The sequence below is a fragment of the Ambystoma mexicanum genome, chromosome 14, assembly GCF_040938575.1.
Source record: "Ambystoma mexicanum isolate Mex_15411 chromosome 14, UKY_AmexF1_1, whole genome shotgun sequence".
Taxonomy (NCBI): domain Eukaryota; kingdom Metazoa; phylum Chordata; class Amphibia; order Caudata; family Ambystomatidae; genus Ambystoma; species Ambystoma mexicanum.
The window spans coordinates 567,179,866-567,204,629 of NC_090940.1; positions in this window are offsets into that span (position 1 = coordinate 567,179,866).

The following is a 24,764-nucleotide window of genomic DNA, read 5'->3' on the forward strand; positions in this document are numbered from 1 at the left end:
CCTTTTAGGCTGCAAATGTTTTTGGGACATTCAGAGCTCTCTGACACAGTTTTGGGCCACCAACATTTTCTGGACTTTAGGGGGTCTAGGATGCTTGTAAACCCCTTTTTTGGGCCTTCAAAGTTTTCAACCTTTTTGCAGGCCTAAGATGCATTTTAAGGCCTTTTTTTGGGCTGCTATCATATTCTGAATTTTCAGGGGTGTAGGATGCATTTTTCGTGCCCAAAATATTTTTGAGAATTTCAGTGGTCTAGGATGCGGGTTAATGCCCCTTTGAAGCTGCAAATGTTTTTGGGTTATTCAGAGCTCTCTGACAGTTTTTGGGCCACCAACATTTTCTGGACTTTAGGGGGTCTAGGATGTCTGTAAACCCCTTTTTTGGGCCTCCAAAGTTTTCAACCTTTTTGCAGGCCTAAGATGCATTTTAAGGCCTTTTTTGCCTGCTAACATATTCTGAACGTTCACGGGTGTAGGATGCATTTTCCGTGCCCAAAATATTTTTGGGAAATTCAGTCGTCTAGGATGCGGGTTCATGCCCCTTTCAGGCTGCAAATATTTTTGGGACATTCAGAGCTCTCTGACACAGTTTTTGGGCCACAAACAATTTCTGGACTTTAGGGGGTCTAGGATGTCTGTAAAGCCCTTTTTTGGGCCTCCAAAGTTTTCAACCTTTTTGCAGGCCTTAGATGCATTTTAAGGGCTTTTTTGGCTGCTAACATATACTGAACGTTCAAGGGTATAGGATTCATTTTTTCGTCCCCAATATATTCTTTGTATTTTCAGTGGTCTAGGATGTGGGTTAATGCCCCTTTCAGGCTGCAAATGTTTTTGGGACATTCAGAGCTCTCTGACACAGTTTTTGGGCCACCAATATTTTCTGGACTTTATTGGCTCTAGGATGCCTATGAACCCCTTTTTTGGGCATCCAAAGTTTTCAACCTTTTTGCAGGCCTAAGATGCATTTTAAGGCCTTTTTGGGGTGCTAACATATACTGAACTTTCAGGGTGTAGGATGCATTTTCCGTGCCCAAAATATTTTTGGGAAATTCAGTGGTCTAGGATGCGGGTTAATGCCCCTTTCAGGCTGCAAATGTTTTTAGGACATTCAGAGCTCTTTGAAACAGTTTTTGGGCCACCAACATTTTCTGGACTTTAGGGGGTCTAGGATGCCTGTAAACCCCTTTTTTGGGCTTTCAAAGTTTTCAACCTTTTTGCAGGCATAAGATGCATTTTAAGGCCTTTTTTGCCTGCTAACATATTCTGAACGTTCACGGGTGTAGGATGCATTTTCCGTGCCCAAAATAATTTTGGGAAATTCAGTCCTCTAGGATGCGGGTTCATGCCCCTTTCAGGCTGCAAATGTTTTTGGGACATTCAGAGCTCTCTGACACAGTTTTTGGGCCACAAACATTTTCTGGACTTTAGGGGGTCTAGGATGTCTGTAAAGCCCTTTTTTGGGCCTCCAAAGTTTTCAACCTTTTTGCAGGCCTTAGATGCATTTTCAGGGCTTTTTTGGCTGCTAACATATACTGAACGTTCAAGGGTATAGGATTCATTTTTTCGTTCCCAAAATATTTTTGGGAAATTCAGTGGTCTAGGATGCGGGTTAATGCCCCTTTCAGGCTGCAAATGTTTTTGGGACATTCAGAGCTCTCTGACACAGTTTTTGTGCCACCAATATTTTCTGGACTTTAGGGGCTCTAGGATGCCTGTAAACCCCTTTTTTGGGCATCCAAAGTTTTCAACCTTTTTGCAGGCCTAAGATGCATTTTAAGGCCTTTTTGGGCTGCTAGCATATACTGAACTTTCAGGGTGAAGGATGCATTTCCCGTGCCCAAAATATTTTTGGGAAATTCAGTGGTCTAGGATGCGGGTTAATGCCCCTTTCAGGCTGCAAATGTTTTTGGGACATTCAGAGCTCTCTGACACAGTTTTTGGGCCACAAACATTTTCTGGACTTTAGGGGGTCTAGGATGTCTGTAAAGCCCTTTTTTGTGCCTCCAAAGTTTTCAACTTTTTTGCAGGCCTTAGAGGCATTTTAAGGGCTTTTTTGGCTGCTAACATATACTGAACGTTCAGGGGTATAGGATTCATTTTTTCGTTCCCAATATATTTTTTGGGATTTTCAGTGGTCTAGGATGCGGGTTAATGCCCCTTTCAGGCTGCAAATGTTTTTGGGACATTCAGAGCTCTCTGACACAGTTTTTGGGCCACCAACATTTTCTGGACTTTAGGGGGTCTAGGATGTCTGTAAACCCCTTTTTTGGGCCTCCAAAGTTTTCAACCTTTTTGCAGGCCTAAGATGCATTTTAAGGCCTTTTTTGCCTGCTAACATATTCTGAACGTTCACGGGTGTAGGATGCATTATCCGTGCCCAAAATATTTTTGGGAAATTCAGTGGTCTAGGATGCGGGTTAATGCCCCTTTCAGGCTGCAAATGTTTTTGGGACATTCAGAGCTCTCTGACACAGTTTTGGGCCACCAATATTTTCTGGACTTTAGGGGCTCTAGGATGCCTGTAAACCCCTTGTTTGGGCATCCAAAGTTTTCAACCTTTTTGCAGGCCTAAGATGCATTTTAAGGCCTTTTTGGGCTGCTAGCATATACTGAACTTTCAGGGTGAAGGATGCATTTCCCGTGCCCAAAATATTTTTGGGAAATTCAGTGGTCTAGGATGCGGGTTAATGCCCCTTTCAGGCTGCAAATGTTTTTGGGACATTCAGAGCTCTCTGACACAGTTTTTGGGCCACAAACATTTTCTGGACTTTAGGGGGTCTAGGATGTCTGTAAAGCTCTTTTTTGGGCCTCCAAAGTTTTCAACCTTTTTGCAGGCCTTAGATGCATTTTCAGGGCTTTTTTGGCTGCTAACATATACTGAACTTTCAGGGTGTAGGATGCATTTTCTGTGCCCAAAATATTTTTGGGAAATTCAGTGGTCTAGGATGCAATGCCCCTTTCAAGCTGCAAATGTTTTTGGGTCATTCAGAGCTCTCTGACAGTTTTTGGGCCACCAACATTTTCTGGACTTTAGGGGGTCTAGGATGTCTGTAAACCCCTTTTTTGGGCCTCCAAAGTTTTCAACCTTTTTGCAGGCCTAAGATGCATTTTAAGGCCTTTTTTGCCTGCTAACATATTCTGAACGTTCACGGGTGTAGGATGCATTTTCCATGCCCAAAATATTTTTGGGAAATTCAGTCGTCTAGAATGCGGGTTAATGCCCCTTTCAGGCTGTAAATGTTTTTGGGACATTCAGAGCTCTCTGACACAGTTTTTGGGCCACAAACATTTTCTGGACTTTAGGGGGTCTAGGATGTCTGTAAAGCCCTTTTTTGGGCCTCCAAAGTTTTCAACTTTTTTGCAGGCCTTAGAGGCATTTTAAGGGCTTTTTTGGCTGCTAACATATACTGAACGTTCAGGGGTATAGGATTCATTTTTTCGTTCCCAATATATTTTTGGGATTTTCAGTGGTCTAGGATGCGGGTTAATGCCCCTTTTAGGCTGCAAATGTTTTTGGGACATTCAGAGCTCTCTGACACAGATTTTGGGCCACCAACATTTTCTGGACTTTAGGGGGTCTAGGATGCTTGTAAACCCATTTTTTGGGCCTTCAAAGTTTTCAACCTTTTTGCAGGCCTAAGAAGCATTTTAAGGCCTTTTTTGGGCTGCTAACATTTTCTGAACGTTCACGGGTGTAGGATGCATTTTCCGTGCCCAAAATATTTTTGGGAAATTCAGTCGTCTAGGATGCGGGTTAATGCCCCTTTCAGGCTGCAAATGTTTTTGGGACATTCAGAGCTCTCTGACACAGTTTTTGGGCCACAAACATTTTCTGGACTTTAGGGGGTCTAGGATGTCTGTAAAGCCCATTCTTTGGGCCTCCAAAGTTTTCAACTTTTTTGCAGGCCTTAGAGGCATTTTAAGGGCTTTTTTGGCTGCTAACATATACTGAACGTTCAGGGGTATAGGATTCATTTTTTCGTTCCCAATATATTTTTGGGATTTTCAGTGGTCTAGGATGCGGGTTAATGCCCCTTTCAGGCTGCAAATGTTTTTGGGACATTCAGAGCTCTCTGACACAGTTTTTGGGCCACCAATATTTTCTGGACTTTAGGGGCTCTAGGATGCCTGTAAACCCCTTTTTTGGGCATCCAAAGTTTTCAACCTTTTTGCAGGCCTAAGATGCATTTTAAGGCCTTTTTGGGCTGCTAACATATACTGAACTTTCAGGGTGTAGGATGCATTTTCCGTGCACAAAATATTTTTGGGAAATTCAGTGGTCTAGGATGAGGGTTAATGCCCCTTTTAGGCTGCAAATGTTTTTGGGACATTCAGAGCTCTCTGACACAGTTTTGGGCCACCAACATTTTCTGGACTTTAGGGGGTCTAGGATGTCTGTAAAACCCTTTTTTGGGGCATCCAAAGTTTTCAACCTTTTTGCAGGCCTAAGATGCATTTTAAGGCCTTTTTTGCCTGCTAACATATTCTGAACGTTCACGGGTGTAGGATGCATTTTCCGTGCCCAAAATATTTTTGGGAAATTCAGTCGTCTAGGATGCGGGTTAATGCCCCTTTCAGGCTGCAAATGTTTTTGGGACATTCAGAGCTCTCTGACACAGTTTTTGGGCCACAAACCTTTTCTGGACTTTAGGGGGTCTAGGATGTCTGTAAAGCCCTTTTTTGGGCCTCCGAAGTTTTCAACCTTTTTGCAGGCCTTAGATGCATTTTAAGGGCTTTTTTGGCTGCTAACATATACTGAACGTTCAAGGGTATAGGATTCATTTTTTCGTTCCCAATATATTTTTGGGATTTTCAGTGATCTAGGATGCGGGTTAATGCCCCTTTCAGGCTGCAAATGTTTTTGGGACATTCAGAGCTCTCTGACACAGTTTTTGGGCCACCAATAATTTCTGGACTTTAGGGGCTCTAGGATGCCTGTAAACCCCTTTTTTGGGCATCCAAAGTTTTCAACCTTTTTGCAGGCCTAAGATACATTTGAAGGCCTTTTTGGGCTGCTAACATATACTGAACTTTCAGGGTATAGGATGCATTTTCCGTGCCCAAAATATTTTGGGAAATTCAGTGGTCTAGGATGCGGGTTAATGCCCCTTTCAGGCTGCAAATGTTTTTGGGACATTCAGAGCTCTCTGACACAGTTTTTGGGCCACCAATATTTTCTGGACTTTAGGGGCTCTAGGATGCCTGTAAACCCCTTTTTTGGGCATCCAAAGTTTTCAACCTTTTTGCAGGCCTAAGATGCATTTTAAGGCCCTTTTGGGCTGCTAGCATATACTGAACTTTCAGGGTGAAGGATGCATTTTTCGTGCCCAAAATATTTTTGGGGAATTCAGTGGTCTAGGATGCGGGTTAATGCCCCTTTCAGGCTGCAAATGTTTTTGGGACATTCAGAGCTCTCTGACACAGTTTTTGGGCCACAAACATTTTCTGGACTTTAGGGGGTCTAGGATGTCTGTAAAGCCCTTTTTTGTGCCTCCAAAGTTTTCAACCTTTTTGCAGGCCTTAGATGCATTTTAAGGCCTTTTTGGGCTGCTAACATATACTGAACTTTAAGGGTGTAGGATGCATTTTCCGTGCCCAAAATATTTTTGGGAAATTCAGTGGTCTAGGATGCGGGTTCATGCCCCTTTCAGGCTGCAAATGTTTTTGGGACATTCAGAGCTCTCTGACACAGTTTTTGGGCCTCAAACATTTTCTGGACTTTAGGGGGTCTAGGATGTCTGTAAAGCTCTTTTTTGGGCCTCCAAAGTTTTCAACCTTTTTGCAGGCCTTAGATGCATTTTCAGGGCTTTTTTGGCTGCTAACATATACTGAACTTTCAGGGTGTAGGATGCATTTTCTGTGCCCAAAATATTTTTGGGAAATTCAGTGGTCTAGGATGCAATGCCCCTTTCAAGCTGCAAATGTTTTTGGGTCATTCAGAGCTCTCTGACAGTTTTTGGGCAACCAACATTTTCTGGACTTTAGGGGGTCTAGGATGTCTGTAAACCCCTTTTTTGGGCCTCCAAAGTTTTCAACCTTTTTGCAGGCCTAAGATGCATTTTAAGGCCTTTTTTGCCTGCTAACATATTCTGAACGTTCACGGGTGTAGGATGCATTTTCCGTGCCCAAAATATTTTTGGGAAATTCAGTCGTCTAGGATGCGGGTTAATGCCCCTTTCAGGCTGCAAATGTTTTTGGGACATTCAGAGCTCTCTGACACAGTTTTTGGGCCACAAACCTTTTCTGGACTTTAGGGGGTGTAGGATGTCTGTAAAGCCCTTTTTTGGGCCTCCAAAGTTTTCAACCTTTTTGCAGGCCTTAGATGCATTTTAAGGGCTTTTTTGGCTGCTAACATATACTGAACGTTCAAGGGTATAGGATTCATTTTTTCGTCCCTAATATATTTTTGGGATTTTCAGTGGTCTAGGATGTGGGTTAATGCCCCTTTCAGGCTGCACATGTTTTTGGGACATTCAGAGCTCTCTGACACAGTTTTTGGGCCACAAACATTTTCTGGACTTTAGGGGGTCGAGGATGTCTGTAAAGCCCTTTTTTGGGCCTCCAAAGTTTTCAATGTTTTTACAGGCCTTAGATGCATTTTAAGGGCTTTTTTGGCTGGTAACATATACTGAACGTTCAAGGGTATAGGATTCATTTTTTCGTCCCCAATATATTTTTGGGATTTTCAGTGGTCTAGGATGCGGGTTAATGCCCCTTTCAGGCTGCAAATGTTTTTGGGACATTCAGAGCTCTCTGACACAGTTTTTGGGCCACCAACATTTTCTGGACTTTAGGGGGTCTAGGATGCCTGTAAACCCCTTTTTTGGGCCTTCAAAGTTTTCAAGTTTTTTGCAGGCCTAAGATGCATTTTAAGGCCTTTTTTGCCTGCTAACATATTCTGAAAGTTCACGGGTGTAGGATGCATTTTCCGTGCCCAAAATATTTTTGGGAAATTTAGTAGTCTAGAATGCGGGTTAATGCCCCTTTCAGGCTGTAAATGTTTTTGGGACATTCAGAGCTCTCTGACACAGTTTTTGGGCCACAAACATTTTCTGGACTTTAGGGGGTCTAGGATGCTTGTAAACCCCTTTTTTGGGCCTTCAAAGTTTTCAAACTTTTTGCAGGCCTAAGAAGCATTTTAAGGCCTTTTTTGGGCTGCTAACATATTCTGAACGTTCACGGGTGTAGGATGCATTTTCCGTGCCCAAAATATTTTTGGGAAATTCAGTCGTCTAGGATGCGGGTTAATGCCCCTTTCAGGCTGCAAATGTTTTTGGGACATTCAGAGCTCTCTGACACAGCTTTTGGGCCACAAATATTTTCTGGACTTTAGGGGGTCTAGGATGTCTGTAAAGCCCATTCTTTGGGCCTCCAAAGTTTTCAACTTTTTTGCAGGCCTTAGAGGCATTTTAAGGGCTTTTTTGGCTGCTAACATATACTGAACGTTAAGGGGTATAGGATTCATTTTTTCGTTCCCAATATATTTTTGGGATTTTCAGTGGTCTAGGATGCGGGTTAATGCCCCTTTCAGGCTGCAAATGTTTTTGGGACATTCAGAGCTCTCTGACACAGTTTTTGGGCCACAAACATTTTCTGGACTTTAGGGGGTCTAGGATGTCTGTAAAGCCCTTTTTTGGGCCTCCAAAGTTTTCAATGTTTTTACAGGCCTTAGATGCATTTTAAGGGCTTTTTTGGCTGCTAACATATACTGAACGTTCAAGGGTATAGGATTCATTTTTTCGTCCCCAATATATTTTTGAGATTTTCAGTGTTCTAGGATGCGGGTTAATGCCCCTTTCAGGCTGCAAATGTTTTTGGGACATTCAGAGCTCTCTGACACAGTTTTTGGGCCACAAACATTTTCTGGACTTTAGGGGCTCTAGGATGCTGTAAACCCCTTTTTTGGGCATCCAAAGTTTTCAACCTTTTTGCAGGCCTAAGATGCATTTTAAGGCCTTTTTGGGCTGCTAAAATATACTGAACTTTCAGGGTGTAGGATGCATTTCCCGTGCCCAAAATATTTTTGGGAAATTCAGTGGTCTAGGATGCGGGTTAATGCCCCTTTCAGGCTGCAAATGTTTTTTGGACATTCAGAGCTCTCTGAAACAGTTTTTGGGCCACCAACATTTTCTGGACTTTAGGGGGTCTAGGATGTCTGTAAAGCCCTTTTTTGGGCCTCCAAAGTTTTCAACTTTTTTGCAGGCCTTAGAGGCATTTTAAGGGCTTTTTTGGCTGCTAACATATACTGAACGTTCAGGGGTATAGGATTCATTTTTTCGTTCCCAATATATTTTTGGGATTTTCAGTGGTCTAGGATGCGGGTTAATGCCCCTTTCAGGCTGCAAATGTTTTTGGGACATTCAGAGCTCTCTGACACAGTTTTTGGGCCACCAATAATTTCTGGACTTTAGGGGCTCTAGGATGCCTGTAAACCCCTTTTTTGGGCATCCAAAGTTTTCAACCTTTTTGCAGGCCTAAGATGCATTTTAAGGCCTTTTTGGGCTGCTAACATATACTGAACTTTCAGGGTGTAGGATGCATTTTCCGTGCCCAAAATATTTTGGGAAATTCAGTGGTCTAGGATGCTGGTTAATGCCCCTTTCAGGCTGTAAATGTTTTTGGGACATTCAGAGCTCTCTGACACAGTTTTTGGGCCACAAACATTTTCTGGACTTTAGGGGGTCTAGGATGCTTGTAAACCCCTTTTTTGGGCCTTCAAAGTTTTCAACCTTTTTGCAGGCCTAAGAAGCATTTTAAGGCCTTTTTTGGGCTGCTAACATATTCTGAACGTTCACGGGTGTAGGATGCATTTTCCGTGCCCAAAATATTTTTGGGAAATTCAGTCGTCTAGGATGCGGGTTAATGCCCCTTTCAGGCTGCAAATGTTTTTGGGACATTCAGAGCTCTCTGACACAGCTTTTGGGCCACAAATATTTTCTGGACTTTAGGGGGTCTAGGATGTCTGTAAAGCCCATTCTTTGGGCCTCCAAAGTTTTCAACTTTTTTGCAGGCCTTAGAGGCATTTTAAGGGCTTTTTTGGCTGCTAACATATACTGAACGTTAAGGGGTATAGGATTCATTTTTTCGTTCCCAATATATTTTTGGGATTTTCAGTGGTCTAGGATGCGGGTTAATGCCCCTTTCAGGCTGCAAATGTTTTTGGGACATTCAGAGCTCTCTGACACAGTTTTTGGGCCACAAACATTTTCTGGACTTTAGGGGGTCTAGGATGTCTGTAAAGCCCTTTTTTGGGCCTCCAAAGTTTTCAATGTTTTTACAGGCCTTAGATGCATTTTAAGGGCTTTTTTGGCTGCTAACATATACTGAACGTTCAAGGGTATAGGATTCATTTTTTCGTCCCCAATATATTTTTGAGATTTTCAGTGTTCTAGGATGCGGGTTAATGCCCCTTTCAGGCTGCAAATGTTTTTGGGACATTCAGAGCTCTCTGACACAGTTTTTGGGCCACAAACATTTTCTGGACTTTAGGGGCTCTAGGATGCTGTAAACCCCTTTTTTGGGCATCCAAAGTTTTCAACCTTTTTGCAGGCCTAAGATGCATTTTAAGGCCTTTTTGGGCTGCTAAAATATACTGAACTTTCAGGGTGTAGGATGCATTTCCCGTGCCCAAAATATTTTTGGGAAATTCAGTGGTCTAGGATGCGGGTTAATGCCCCTTTCAGGCTGCAAATGTTTTTTGGACATTCAGAGCTCTCTGAAACAGTTTTTGGGCCACCAACATTTTCTGGACTTTAGGGGGTCTAGGATGTCTGTAAAGCCCTTTTTTGGGCCTCCAAAGTTTTCAACTTTTTTGCAGGCCTTAGAGGCATTTTAAGGGCTTTTTTGGCTGCTAACATATACTGAACGTTCAGGGGTATAGGATTCATTTTTTCGTTCCCAATATATTTTTGGGATTTTCAGTGGTCTAGGATGCGGGTTAATGCCCCTTTCAAGCTGCAAATGTTTTTGGGACATTCAGAGCTCTCTGACACAGTTTTTGGGCCACAAACATTTTCTGGACTTTAGGGGGTCTAGGATGTCTGTAAAGCCCTTTTTTGTGCCTCCAAAGTTTTCAACCTTTTTGCAGGCCTTAGATGCATTTTAAGGCCTTTTTGGGCTGCTAACATATACTGAACTTTAAGGGTGTAGGATGCATTTTCCGTGCCCAAAATATTTTTGGGAAATTCAGAGGTCTAGGATGCGGGTTCATGCCCCTTTCAGGCTGCAAATGTTTTTGGGACATTCAGAGCTCTCTGACACAGTTTTTGGGCCTCAAACATTTTCTGGACTTTAGGGGGTCTAGGATGTCTGTAAAGCTCTTTTTTGGGCCTCCAAAGTTTTCAACCTTTTTGCAGGCCTTAGATGCATTTTCAGGGCTTTTTTGGCTGCTAACATATACTGAACTTTCAGGGTGTAGGATGCATTTTCTGTGCCCAAAATATTTTTGGGAAATTCAGTGGTCTAGGATGCAATGCCCCTTTCAAGCTGCAAATGTTTTTGGGTCATTCAGAGCTCTCTGACAGTTTTTGGGCCACCAACATTTTCTGGACTTTAGGGGGTCTAGGATGTCTGTAAACCCCTTTTTTGGGCCTCCAAAGTTTTCAACCTTTTTGCAGGCCTAAGATGCATTTTAAGGCCTTTTTTGCCTGCTAACATATTCTGAACGTTCACGGGTGTAGGATGCATTTTCCGTGCCCAAAATATTTTTGGGAAATTCAGTGGTCTAGGATGTGGGTTAATGCCCCTTTCAGGCTGCAAATGTTTTTGGGACATTCAGAGCTCTCTGACACAGTTTTTGGGCCACAAACATTTTCTGGACTTTAGGGGGCCTAGGATGTCTGTAAAGCCCTTTTTTGGGCCTCCAAAGATTTCAACCTTTTTGTAGGCCTTAGATGCATTTTCAGGGCTTTTCTGGCTGCTAACATATACTGAACGTTCAAGGGTATAGGATTCATTTTTTCGTTCCCAAAATATTTTTGGGAAATTCAGTGGTCTAGGATGCGGGTTAATGCCCCTTTCAGGCTGCAAATGTTTTTGGGACATTCAGAGCTCTCTGACACAGTTTTTGGGCCACCAATATTTTCTGGACTTTAGGGGCTCTAGGATGCCTGTAAACCCCTTTTTTGGGCATCCAAAGTTTTCAACCTTTTTGCAGGCCTAAGATGCATTTTAAGGCCCTTTTGGGCTGCTAGCATATACTGAACTTTCAGGGTGAAGGATGCATTTCCCGTGCCCAAAATATTTTTGGGAAATTCAGTGGTCTAGGATGCGGGTTAATGCCCCTTTCAGGCTGCAAATGTTTTTGGGACATTCAGAGCTCTCTGACACAGTTTTTGGGCCACAAACATTTTCTGGACTTTAGGGGGTCTAGGATGTCTGTAAAGCCCTTTTTTGTGCCTCCAAAGTTTTCAACCTTTTTGCAGGCCTTAGATGCATTTTAAGGCCTTTTTGGGCTGCTAACATATACTGAACTTTAAGGGTGTAGGATGCATTTTCCGTGCCTAAAATATTTTTGGGAAATTCAGTGGTCTAGGATGCGGGTTCATGCCCCTTTCAGGCTGCAAATGTTTTTGGGACATTCAGAGCTCTCTGACACAGTTTTTGGGCCTCAAACATTTTCTGGACTTTAGGGGGTCTAGGATGTCTGTAAAGCTCTTTTTTGGGCCTCCAAAGTTTTCAACCTTTTTGCAGGCCTTAGATGCATTTTCAGGGCTTTTTTGGCTGCTAACATATACTGAACTTTCAGGGTGTAGGATGCATTTTCTGTGCCCAAAATATTTTTGGGAAATTCAGTGGTCTAGGATGCAATGCCCCTTTCAAGCTGCAAATGTTTTTGGGTCATTCAGAGCTCTCTGACAGTTTTTGGGCCACCAACATTTTCTGGACTTTAGGGGGTCTAGGATGTCTGTAAACCCCTTTTTTGGGCCTCCAAAGTTTTCAACCTTTTTGCAGGCCTAAGATGCATTTTAAGGACTTTTTTGCCTGCTAACATATTCTGAACGTTCACGGGTGTAGGATGCATTTTCCGTGCCCAAAATATTTTTGGGAAATTCAGTCGTCTAGGATGCGGGTTAATGCCCCTTTCAGGCTGCAAATGTTTTTGGGACATTCAGAGCTCTCTGACACAGTTTTTGGGCCACAAACCTTTTCTGGACTTTAGGGGGTCTAGGATGTCTGTAAAGCCCTTTTTTGGGCCTCCAAAGTTTTCAACATTTTTGCAGGCCTTAGAGGCATTTTAAGGGCTTTTTTGGCTGCTAACATATACTGAACGTTCAGGGGTATAGGATTCATTTTTTCGTTCCCAATATATTTTTGGGATTTTCAGTGGTCTAGGATGAGGGTTAATGCCCCTTTTAGGCTGCAAATGTTTTTGGGACATTCAGAGCTCTCTGACACAGTTTTTGGGCCACCAACATTTTCTGGACTTTAGGGGGTCTAGGATGCTTGTAAACCCCTTTTTTGGGCCTTCAAAGTTTTCAACCTTTTTGCAGGCCTAAGAAGCATTTTAAGGCCTTTTTTGGGCTGCTAACATATTCTGAACGTTCACGGGTGTAGGATGCATTTTCCGTGCCCAAAATATTTTTGGGAAATTCAGTCGTCTAGGATGCGGGTTAATGCCCCTTTCAGGCTGCAAATGTTTTTGGGACATTCAGAGCTCTCTGACACAGTTTTTGGGCCACAAACCTTTTCTGGACTTTAGGGGGTCTAGGATGTCTGTAAAGCCCTTTTTTGGGCCTCCAAAGTTTTCAACCTTTTTGCAGGCCTTAGATGCATTTTAAGGGCTTTTTTGGCTGCTAACATATACTGAACGTTCAAGGGTATAGGATTCATTTTTTCGTCCCTAATATATTTTTGGGATTTTCAGTGGTCTAGGATGTGGGTTAATGCCCCTTTCAGGCTGCAAATGTTTTTGGGACATTCAGAGCTCTCTGACACAGTTTTTGGGCCACAAACATTTTCTGGACTTTAGGGGGTCTAGGATGTCTGTAAAGCCCTTTTTTGTGCCTCCAAAGTTAACCTTTTTGCAGGCCTTAGATGCATTTTAAGGCCTTTTTGGGCTGCTAACATATACTGAACTTTAAGGGTGTAGGATGCATTTTCCGTGCCCAAAATATTTTTGGGAAATTCAGTGGTCTAGGATGCGGGTTCATGCCCCTTTCAGGCTGCAAATGTTTTTGGGACATTCAGAGCTCTCTGACACAGTTTTTGGGCCTCAAACATTTTCTGGACTTTAGGGGGTCTAGGATGTCTGTAAAGCTCTTTTTTGGGCCTCCAAAGTTTTCAACCTTTTTGCAGGCCTTAGATGCATTTTCAGGGCTTTTTTGGCTGCTAACATATACTGAACTTTCAGGGTGTAGGATGCATTTTCTGTGCCCAAAATATTTTTGGGAAATTCAGTGGTCTAGGATGCTGGTTAATGCCCCTTTCAAGCTGCAAATGTTTTTGGGTCATTCAGAGCTCTCTGACAGTTTTTGGGCCACCAACATTTTCTGGACTTTAGGGGGTCTAGGATGTCTGTAAACCCCTTTTTTGGGCCTCCAAAGTTTTCAACCTTTTTGCAGGCCTAAGATGCATTTTAAGGCCTTTTTTGCCTGCTAACATATTCTGAACGTTCACGGGTGTAGGATGCATTTTCCGTGCCCAAAATATTTTTGGGAAATTCAGTCGTCTAGGATGCGGGTTAATGCCCCTTTCAGGCTGCAAATGTTTTTGGGACATTCAGAGCTCTCTGACACAGTTTTTGGGCCACAAACCTTTTCTGGACTTTAGGGGGTCTAGGATGTCTGTAAAGCCCTTTTTTGGGCCTCCAAAGTTTTCAACCTTTTTGCAGGCCTTAGATGCATTTTAAGGGCTTTTTTGGCTGCTAACATATACTGAACGTTCAAGGGTATAGGATTCATTTTTTCGTCCCTAATATATTTTTGGGATTTTCAGTGGTCTAGGATGTGGGTTAATGCCCCTTTTAGGCTGCAAATGTTTTTGGGACATTCAGAGCTCTCTGACACAGTTTTTGGGCCACCAACATTTTCTGGACTTTAGGGGGTCTAGGATGCTTGTAAACCCCTTTTTTGGGCCTTCAAGGTTTTCAACCTTTTTGCAGGCCTAAGAAGCATTTTAAGGCCTTTTTTGGGCTGCTAACATATTCTGAACGTTCACGGGTGTAGGATGCATTTTCCGTGCCCAAAATATTTTTGGGAAATTCAGTCGTCTAGGATGCGGGTTAATGCCCCTTTCAGGCTGCAAATGTTTTTGGGACATTCAGAGCTCTCTGACACAGTTTTTGGGCCACAAACCTTTTCTGGACTTTAGGGGGTCTAGGATGTCTGTAAAGCCCTTTTTTGGGCCTCCAAAGTTTTCAACCTTTTTGCAGGCCTTAGATGCATTTTAAGGGCTTTTTTGGCTGCTAACATATACTGAACGTTCAAGGGTATAGGATTCATTTTTTCGTCCCTAATATATTTTTGGGATTTTCAGTGGTCTAGGATGTGGGTTAATGCCCCTTTCAGGCTGCAAATGTGTTTGGGACATTCAGAGCTCTCTGACACAGTTTTTGGGCCACAAACATTTTCTGGACTTTAGGGGGTCTAGGATGTCTGTAAAGCCCTTTTTTGTGCCTCCAAAGTTAACCTTTTTGCAGGCCTTAGATGCATTTTAAGGCCTTTTTGGGCTGCTAACATATACTGAACTTTAAGGGTGTAGGATGCATTTTCCGTGCCCAAAATATTTTTGGGAAATTCAGTGGTCTAGGATGCGGGTTCATGCCCCTTTCAGGCTGCAAATGTTTTTGGGACATTCAGAGCTCTCTGACACAGTTTTTGGGCCTCAAACATTTTCTGGACTTTAGGGGGTCTAGGATGTCTGTAAAGCTCTTTTTTGGGCCTCCAAAGTTTTCAACCTTTTTGCAGGCCTTAGATGCATTTTCAGGGCTTTTTTGGCTGCTAACATATACTGAACTTTCAGGGTGTAGGATGCATTTTCTGTGCCCAAAATATTTTTGGGAAATTCAGTGGTCTAGGATGCTGGTTAATGCCCCTTTCAAGCTGCAAATGTTTTTGGGTCATTCAGAGCTCTCTGACAGTTTTTGGGCCACCAACATTTTCTGGACTTTAGGGGGTCTAGGATGTCTGTAAACCCCTTTTTTGGGCCTCCAAAGTTTTCAACCTTTTTGCAGGCCTAAGATGCATTTTAAGGCCTTTTTTGCCTGCTAACATATTCTGAACGTTCACGGGTGTAGGATGCATTTTCCGTGCCCAAAATATTTTTGGGAAAATCAGTCGTCTAGGATGCGGGTTAATGCCCCTTTCAGGCTGCAAATGTTTTTGGGACATTCAGAGCTCTCTGACACAGTTTTTGGGCCACAAACCTTTTCTGGACTTTAGGGGGTCTAGGATGTCTGTAAAGCCCTTTTTTGGGCCTCCAAAGTTTTCAACCTTTTTGCAGGCCTTAGATGCATTTTAAGGGCTTTTTTGGCTGCTAACATATACTGAACGTTCAAGGGTATAGGATTCATTTTTTCGTCCCTAATATATTTTTGGGATTTTCAGTGGTCTAGGATGTGGGTTAATGCCCCTTTCAGGCTGCAAATGTTTTTGGGACATTCAGAGCTCTCTGACACAGTTTTTGGGGCACAAACATTTTCTGGACTTTAGGGGGTCTAGGATGTCTGTAAAGCCTTTTTTTGGGCCTCCAAAGTTTTCAATGTTTTTACAGGCCTTAGATGCATTTTAAGGGCTTTTTTGGCTGGTAACATATACTGAACGTTCAAGGGTATAGGATTCATTTTTTCATCCCCAATATATTTTTGGAATTTTCAGTGGTCTAGGATGCGGGTTAATGCCCCTTTCAGGCTGCAAATGTTTTTGGGACATTCAGAGCTCTCTGACACAGTTTTTGGGCCACCAACATTTTCTGGACTTTAGGGGGTCTAGGATGCCTGTAAACCCCTTTTTTGGGCCTTCAAAGTTTTCAACTTTTTTGCAGGCCTAAGATGCATTTTAAGGCCTTTCTTGCCTGCTAACATATTCTGAAAGTTCACGGGTGTAGGATGCATTTTCCGCGCCCAAAATATTTTTGGGAAATTCAGTCGTCTAGAATGCGGGTTAATGCCCCTTTCAGGCTGTAAATGTTTTTGGGACATTCAGAGCTCTCTGACACAGTTTTTGGGCCACAAACATTTTCTGGACTTTAGGGGGTCTAGGATGTCTGTAAAGCCCATTCTTTGGGCCTCCAAAGTTTTCAACTTTTTTGCAGGCCTTAGAGGCATTTTAAGGGCTTTTTTGGCTGCTAACATATACTGAACGTTCAGGGGTATAGGATTCATTTTTTCGTTCCCAATATATTTTTGGGATTTTCAGTGGTCTAGGATGCGGGTTAATGCCCCTTTCAGGCTGCAAATGTTTTTGGGACATTCAGAGCTCTCTGACACAGTTTTTGGGCCACCAACATTTTCTGGACTTTAGGGGGTCTAGGATGTCTGTAAACCCCTTTTTTGGGGCATCCAAAGTTTTCAACCTTTTTGCAGGCCTAAGATGCATTTTAAGGCCTTTTTTGCCTGCTAACATATTCTGAACGTTCACGGGTGTAGGATGCATTTTCCGTGCCCAAAATATTTTTGGGAAATTCAGTCTAGGATGCGGGTTAATGCCCCTTTCAGGCTGCAAATGTTTTTGGGACATTCAGAGCTCTCTGACACAGTTTTTGGGCCACAAACCTTTTCTGGACTTTAGGGGGTCTAGGATGTCTGTAAAGCCCTTTTTTGGGCCTCCAAAGTTTTCAACCTTTTTGCAGGCCTTAGATGCATTTTAAGGGCTTTTTTGGCTGCTAACATATACTGAACGTTCAAGGGTATAGGATTCATTTTTTCGTCCCTAATATATTTTTGGGATTTTCAGTGGTCTAGGATGTGGGTTAATGCCCCTTTCAGGCTGCAATTGTTTTTGGGACATTCAGAGCTCTCTGACACAGTTTTTGGGCCACAAACATTTTCAGGACTTTAGGGGGTCTAGGATGTCTGTAAAGCCCTTTTTTGGGCCTCCAAAGTTTTCAATGTTTTTACAGGCCTTAGATGCATTTTAAGGGCTTTTTTGGCTGCTAACATATACTGAACGTTCAAGGGTATAGGATTCATTTTTTCGTCCCCAATATATTTTTGGGATTTTCAGTGGTCTAGGATGCGGGTTAATATCCCCTTTCAGGCTGCAAATGTTTTTGGGACATTCAGAGCTCTCTGACACAGTTTTTGGGCAACAAACATTTTCTGGACTTTAGGGGGTCTAGGATGTCTGTAAAGCCCTTTTTTGGGCCTCCAAAGTTTTCAACTTTTTTGCAGGCCTTAGAGGCATTTTAAGGGCTTTTTTGGCTGCTAACATATACTGAACGTTCAGGGGTATAGGATTCATTTTTTCGTTCCCAATATATTTTTGGGATTTTCAGTGGTCTAGGATGCGGGTTAATGCCCCTTTCAGGATGCAAATGTTTTTGGGACATTCAGAGCTCTCTGAGACCGTTTTTGGGCCACCAACATTTTCTGGACTTTAGGGGGTCTAGGATGCCTGTAAACCCCTTTTTTGGGCTTTCAAAGTTTTCAACCTTTTTGCAGGCATAAGATGCATTTTAAGGCCTTTTTTGCCTGCTAACATATTCTGAACGTTCACGGGTGTAGGATGCATTTTCCGTGCCCAAAATAATTTTGGGAAATTCAGTCCTCTAGGATGCGGGTTCATGCCCCTTTCAGGCTGCAAATGTTTTTGGGACATTCAGAGCTCTCTGACACAGTTTTTGGGCCACCAATAATTTCTGGACTTTAGGGGCTCTAGGATGCCTGTAAACCCCTTTTTTGGGCATCCAAAGTTTTCAACCTTTTTGCAGGCCTAAGATGCATTTTAAGGCTTTTTTGGACTGCTAACATATACTGAACTTTCAGGGTGTAGGATGCATTTTCCGTGCCCAAAATATTTTTGGGAAATTCAGTGGTCTAGGATGCTGGTTAATGCCCCTTTCAAGCTGCAAATGTTTTTGGGTCAATCAGAGCTCTCTGACAGTTTTTGGGCCACCAACATTTTCTGGACTTTAGGGGGTCTAGGATGTCTGTAAACCCCTTTTTTGGGCCTCCAAAGTTTTCAACCTTTTTGCAGGCCTAAGATGCATTTTAAGGCCTTTTTTGCCTGCTAACATATTCTGAACGTGCACGGATGTAGGATGCATTTTCCGTGCCCAAAATATTTTTGGGAAATTCAGTCGTCTAGGATGCGGGTTAATGCCCCTTTCAGGCTGCAAATGTTTTTGGGACATTCAGAGCTCTCTGACACAGTTTTTGGGCCACAAACATTTTCTGGACTTTAGGGGGTCTAGGATGTCTGTAAAGCCCTTATTTGGGCCTCCAAAGATTTCAACCTTTTTGCAGGCCTTAGATGCATTTTCAGGGCTTTTTTGGCTGCTAACATATACTGAACGTTCAAGGGTATAGGATTCATTTTTTCGTTCCCAAAATATTTTTGGGAAATTCAGTGGTCTAGGATGTGGGTTAATGCCCCTTTCAGGCTGCAAATGTTTTTGGGACATTCAGAGCTCTCTGACACAGTTTTTGGGCCACCAATATTTTCTGGACTTTAGGGGCTCTAGGATGCCTGTAAACCCCTTTTTTGGGCATCCAAAGTTTTCAACCTTTTTGCAGGCCTAAGATGCATTTTAAGGCCTTTTTGGGCTGCTAAAATATACTGAACTTTCAGGGTGTAGTATGCATTTCCCGTGCCCAAAATATTTTTGGGAAATTCAGTGGTCTAGGATGCGGGTTAATGCCCCTTTCAGGCTGCAAATGTTTTTTGGACATTCAGAGCTCTCTGAAACAGTTTTTGGGCCACCAACATTTTCTGGACTTTAGGGGGTCTAGGATGTCTGTAAAGCCCTTTTTTGGGCCTCCAAAGTTTTCAAACTTTTTGCAGGCCTTAGATGCATTTTAAGGGCTTTTTTGGCTGCTAACATATACTGAACGTTCAAGGGTATAGGATTCATTTTTTCGTCCCTAATATATTTTTGGTATTTTCAGTGGTCTAGGATGCGGGTTAATGCCCCTTTCAGGCTGCCAATGTTTTTGAGACATTCAGAGCTCTCTGACACAGTTTTTGGGCCACCAATATTTTCTGGACTTTAGGGGCTCTAGGATGCCTATGAACCCCTTTTTTGGGCATCCAAAGTTTTCAACCTTTTTGCAGGCCTAAGATGCATTTTAAGGCCTTTTTGGGGTGCTAACATATACTGAACTTTCAGGGTGTAGGATGCATTTTCCGTGCCCAAAATATTTTTGGGAAATTCAGTGGTCTAGGATGCGGGTTAATGCCCCTTTCAGGCTGCAAATGTTTTTTGGACATTCAGAGCTCTCTGAAACAGTTTTTGGGCCACCAACATTTTCTGGACTCTAGGGGGTCTAGGATGTCTGTAAAGCCCTTTTTTGGGCCTCCAAAGTTTTCAACTTTTTTGCAGGCCTTAGAGGCATTTTAAGGGCTTTTTTGGCTGCTAACATATACTGAACGTTCAGGGGTATAGGATTCATTTTTTCGTTCCCAATATATTTTTGGGATTTTCAGTGGTCTAGGATGCGGGTTAATGCCCCTTTCAGGCTGCAAATGTTTTTGGGACATTCAGAGCTCTCTGACACAGTTTTTGGGCCACCAATAATTTCTGGGCTCTAGGATGCCTGTAAACCCCTTTTTTGGGCATCCAAAGTTTTCAACCTTTTTGCAGGCCTAAGATGCATTTTAAGGCCTTTTTGGGCTGCTAACATATACTGAACTTTCAGGGTGTAGGATGCATTTTCCGTGCCCAAAATATTTTGGGAAATTCAGTGGTCTAGGATGCTGGTTTATGCCCCTTTCAAGCTGCAAATATTTTTGGGTCATTCAGAGCTCTCTGACAGTTTTTGGGCCACCAACATTTTCTGGACTTTAGGGGGTCTAGGATGTCTGTAAACCCCTTTTTTGGGCCTCCAAAGTTTTCAACCTTTTTGCAGGCCTAAGATGCATTTTAAGGCCTTTTTTGGGCTGCTAACATATTCTGAACGTTCACGGGTGTAGGATGCATTTTCCGTGCCCAAAATATTTTTCGGAAATTCAGTCGTCTAGGATGCGGGTTAATGCCCCTTTCAGGCTGCAAATGTTTTTGGGACATTCAGAGCTCTCTGACACAGTTTTTGGGCCACAAACATTTTCTGGACTTTAGGGGGTCTAGGATGTCTGTAAAGCCCATTTTTTGAGCCTCCAAAGTTTTCAACTTTTTTGCAGGCCTTGGAGGCATTTTAAGGGCTTTTTTGGCTGCTAACATATACTGAACGTTCAGGGGTATAGGATTCATTTTTTTGTTCCCAATATATTTTTGGGATTTTCAGTGGTCTAGGATGCGGGTTAATGCCCCTTTCAGGCTGCAAATGTTTTTGGGACATTCAGAGCTCTCTGACACAGTTTTTGGGCCACCAATATTTTCTGGACTTTAGGGGCTCTAGGATGCCTGTAAACCCCTTTTTTGGGCATCCAAAGTTTTCAACCTTTTTGCAGGCCTAAGATGCATTTTAAGGCCTTTTTGGGCTGCTAACATATACTGAACTTGCAGGGTGTAGGATGCATTTTCCGTGCACAAAATATTTTTGGGAAGTTCAGTGGTCTAGGATGAGGGTTAATGCCCCTTTTAGGCTGCAAATGTTTTTGGGACATTCAGAGCTCTCTGACACAGTTTTGGGCCACCAACATTTTCTGGACTTTAGGGGGTCTAGGATGCTTGTAAACCCCTTTTTTGGGCCTTCAAAGTTTTCAACCTTTTTGCAGGCCTAAGATGCATTTTAAGGCCTTTTTTTGGGCTGCTATCATATTCTGAATTTTCAGGTGTGTAGGATGCATTTTTCGTGCCCAAAATATTTTTGAGAATTTCAGTGGTCTAGGATGCGGGTTAATGCCCCTTTCAAGCTGCAAATGTTTTTTGGTCATTCAGAGCTCTCTGACAGTTTTTGGGCCACCAACATTTTCTGGACTTTAGGGGGTCTAGGATGTCTGTAAACCCCTTTTTTGGGCCTCCAAAGTTTTCAACCTTTTTGCAGGCATAAGATGCATTTTAAGGCCTTTTTTGCCTGCTAACATATTCTGAACGTTCACGGGTGTAGGATGCATTTTCCGTGCCCAAAATATTTTTGGGAAATTCAGTCGTCTAGGATGCGGGTTCATGCCCCTTTCAGGCTGCAAAAGTTTTTGGGACATTCAGAGCTCTCTGACACAGTTTTTGGGCCACAAACATTTTCTGGACTTTAGGGGGTCTAGGATGTTTGTAAAGCCCTTTTTTGGGCCTCCAAAGTTTTCAACCTTTTTGCAGGCCTTAGATGCATTTTCAGGGCTTTTTTGGCTGCTAACATATACTGAACGTTCAAGGGTATAGGATTCATTTTTTCGTTCCCAAAATATTTTTGGGAAATTCAGTGGTCTAGGATGCGGGTTAATGCCCCTTTCAGGCTGCAAATGTTTTTGGGACATTCAGAGCTCTCTGACACAGTTTTTGGGCCACCAATATTTTCTGGACTTTAGGGGCTCTAGGATGCCTGTAAACCCCTTTTTTGGGCATCCAAAGTTTTCAACCTTTTTGCAGGCCTAAGATGCATTTTAAGGCCTTTTTGGGCTGCTAACATATACTGAACTTTCAGGGTGTAGGATGCATTTTCCGTGCACAAAATATTTTGGGAAATTCAGTGGTCTAGGATGAGGGTTAATGCCCCTTTTAGGCTGCACATGTTTTGGGACATTCAGAGCTCTCTGACACAGTTTTGGGCCACCAACATTTTCTGGACTTTAGGGGGTCTAGGATGCTTGTAAACCCCTTTTTTGGGCCTTCAAAGTTTTGAACCTTTTTGCAGGCCTAAGATGCATTTTAAGGCCTTTTTTTGGGCTGCTATCATATTCTGAATTTTCAGGGGTGTAGGATGCATTTTTTGTGCCCAAAATATTTTTGAGAATTTCAGTGGTCTAGGATGCGGGTTAATGCCCCTTTCAAGCTGCAAATGTTTTTTGGTCATTCAGAGCTCTCTGACACAGTTTTTGGGCCACCAACATTTTCTGGACTTTAGGGGGTCTAGGATGTCTGTAAAGCCCTTTTTTGGGCCTCCAAAGTTTTCAACCTTTTTGCAGGCCTTAGATGCATTTTCAGGGCTTTTTTGGCTGCTAACATATACTGAACGTTCAAGGGTATAGGATTCATTTTTTCGTTCCCAAAATATTTTTGGGAAATTCAGTGGTCTAGGATGCGGGTTAATGCCCCTTTCAGGCTGCAAATGTTTTTGGGACATTCAGAGCTCTCTGACACAGTTTTTGGGCCACCAATATTTTCTGGACTTTAGGGGCTCTAGGATGCCTGTAAACCCCTTTTTTGGGCATCCAAAGTTTTCAACCTTTTTGCAGGCCTAAGATGCATTTTAAGGCCTTTTTGGGCTGCTAACATATACTGAACTTTCAAGGTGTAGGATGCATTTTACGTGCCCAAAATATTTTTGGGAAATTCAGTGGTCTAGGATGCGGGTTAATGCCCCTTTTAGGCTGCAAATGTTTTTGGGACATTCAGAGCTCTCTGACACAGTTTTTGGGCCACCAACATTTTCTGGACTTTAGGGGGTCTAGGATGCTTGTAAACCCCTTTTTTGGGCCTTCAAAGTTTTCAACCTTTTTGCAGGCCTAAGAAGCATTTTAAGGCCTTTTTTGGGCTGCTAACATATTCTGAACGTTCACGGGTGTAGGATGCATTTTCCGTGCCCAAAATATTTTTGGGAAATTCAGTCGTCTAGGATGCGGGTTAATGCCCCTTTCAGGCTGCAAATGTTTTTGGGACATTCAGAGCTCTCTGACACAGTTTTTGGGCCACAAACATTTTCTGGACTTTAGGGGGTCTAGGATGTCTGTAAAGCCCATTTTTTGGGCCTCCAAAGTTTTCAACTTTTTTGCAGGCCTTAGAGGCATTTTAAGGGTTTTTTTGGCTGCTAACATATACTGAACGTTCAGGGGTATAGGATTCATTTTTTCGTTCCCAATATATTTTTGGGAAATTCAGTGGTCTAGGATGCGGGTTCATGCCCCTTTCAGGCTGCAAATGTTTTTGGGACATTCAGAGCTCTCTGACACAGTTTTTGGGCCACAAACATTTTCTGGACTTTAGGGGGTCTAGGATGTCTGTAAAGCCCTTTTTTGGGCCTCCAAAGTTTTCAACCTTTTTGCAGGCCTTAGATGCATTTTCAGGGCTTTTTTGGCTGCTAACATATACTGAACGTTCAAGGGTATAGGTTTCATTTTTTCGTTCCCAAAATATTTTTGGGAAATTCAGTGGTCTAAGATGCGGGTTAATGCCCCTTTCGGGCTGCAAATGTTTTTGGGACATTCAGAGCTCTCTGACACAGTTTTTGGGCCACCAATATTTTCTGGACTTTAGGGGCTCTAGGATGCCTGTAAACCCCTTTTTTGGGCATCCAAAGTTTTCAACCTTTTTGCAGGCCTAAGATGCATTTTAAGGCCTTTTTGGGCTGCTAGCATATACTGAACTTTCAGGGTGAAGGATGCATTTCCCTTGCCCAAAATATTTTTGGGAAATTCAGTGGTCTAGGATGCGGGTTAATGCCCCTTTCAGGCTGCAAATGTTTTTGGGACATTCAGAGCTCTCTGACACAGTTTTTGGGCCACAAACATTTTTTGGACTTTAGGGGGTCTAGGATGTCTGTAAAGCCCTTTTTTGTGCCTCCAAAGTTTTCAACCTTTTTGCAGGCCTTAGATGCATTTTAAGGCCTTTTTGGGCTGCTAACATATACTGAACTTTAAGGGTGTAGGATGCATTTTCCGTGCCCAAAATATTTTTGGGAAATTCAGTGGTCTAGGATGCGGGTTCATGCCCCTTTCAGGCTGCAAATGTTTTTGGGACATTCAGAGCTCTCTGACACAGTTTTTGGGCCACAAACATTTTCTGGACTTTAGGGGGTTTAGGATGTCTGTAAAGCCCTTTTTTGGGCCTCCAAAGTTTTCAACCTTTTTGCAGGCCTTAGATGCATTTTCAGGGCTTTTTTGGCTGCTAACATATACTGAACTTTCAGGGTGTAGGATGCATTTTCTGTGCCCAAAATATTTTTGGGAAATTCAGTGGTCTAGGATGCGGGTTAATGCCCCTTTCAGGCTGCAAATGTTTTTTGGACATTCAGAGCTCTCTGACACAGTTTTTGGGCCACCAACATTTTCTGGACTTTAGGGGGTCTAGGATGCCTGTAAACCCCTTTTTTGGGCCTTCAAAGTTTTCAACCTTTTTGCAGGCCTAAGATGCATTTTAAGGCTATTTTGGGCTGCTAACATATACTGAACTTTCAGGGTGTAGGATGCATTTTCCGTGCCCAAAATATTTTTGGGAAATTCAGTGGTCTAGGATGCTGGTTAATGAACCTTTCAAGCTAAAAATGTTTTTGGGTCATTCAGAGCTCTCTGACAGTTTTTGGGCCACCAACATTTTCTGGACTTTAGGGGGTTTAGGATGTCTGCAAACCCCTTTTTTGGGCCTCCAAAGTTTTCAACCTTTTTGCAGTCCTAAGATGCATTTTAAGGCCTTTTTTGCCTGCTAACATATTCTGAACGTTCACGGGTGTAGGATGCATTTTCCGTGCCCAAAATATTTTTGGGAAATTCAGTCGTCTAGGATGCGGGTTAATGCCCCTTTCAGGCTGCAAATGTTTTTGGGACATTCAGAGCTCTCTGACACAGTTTTTGGGCCACAAA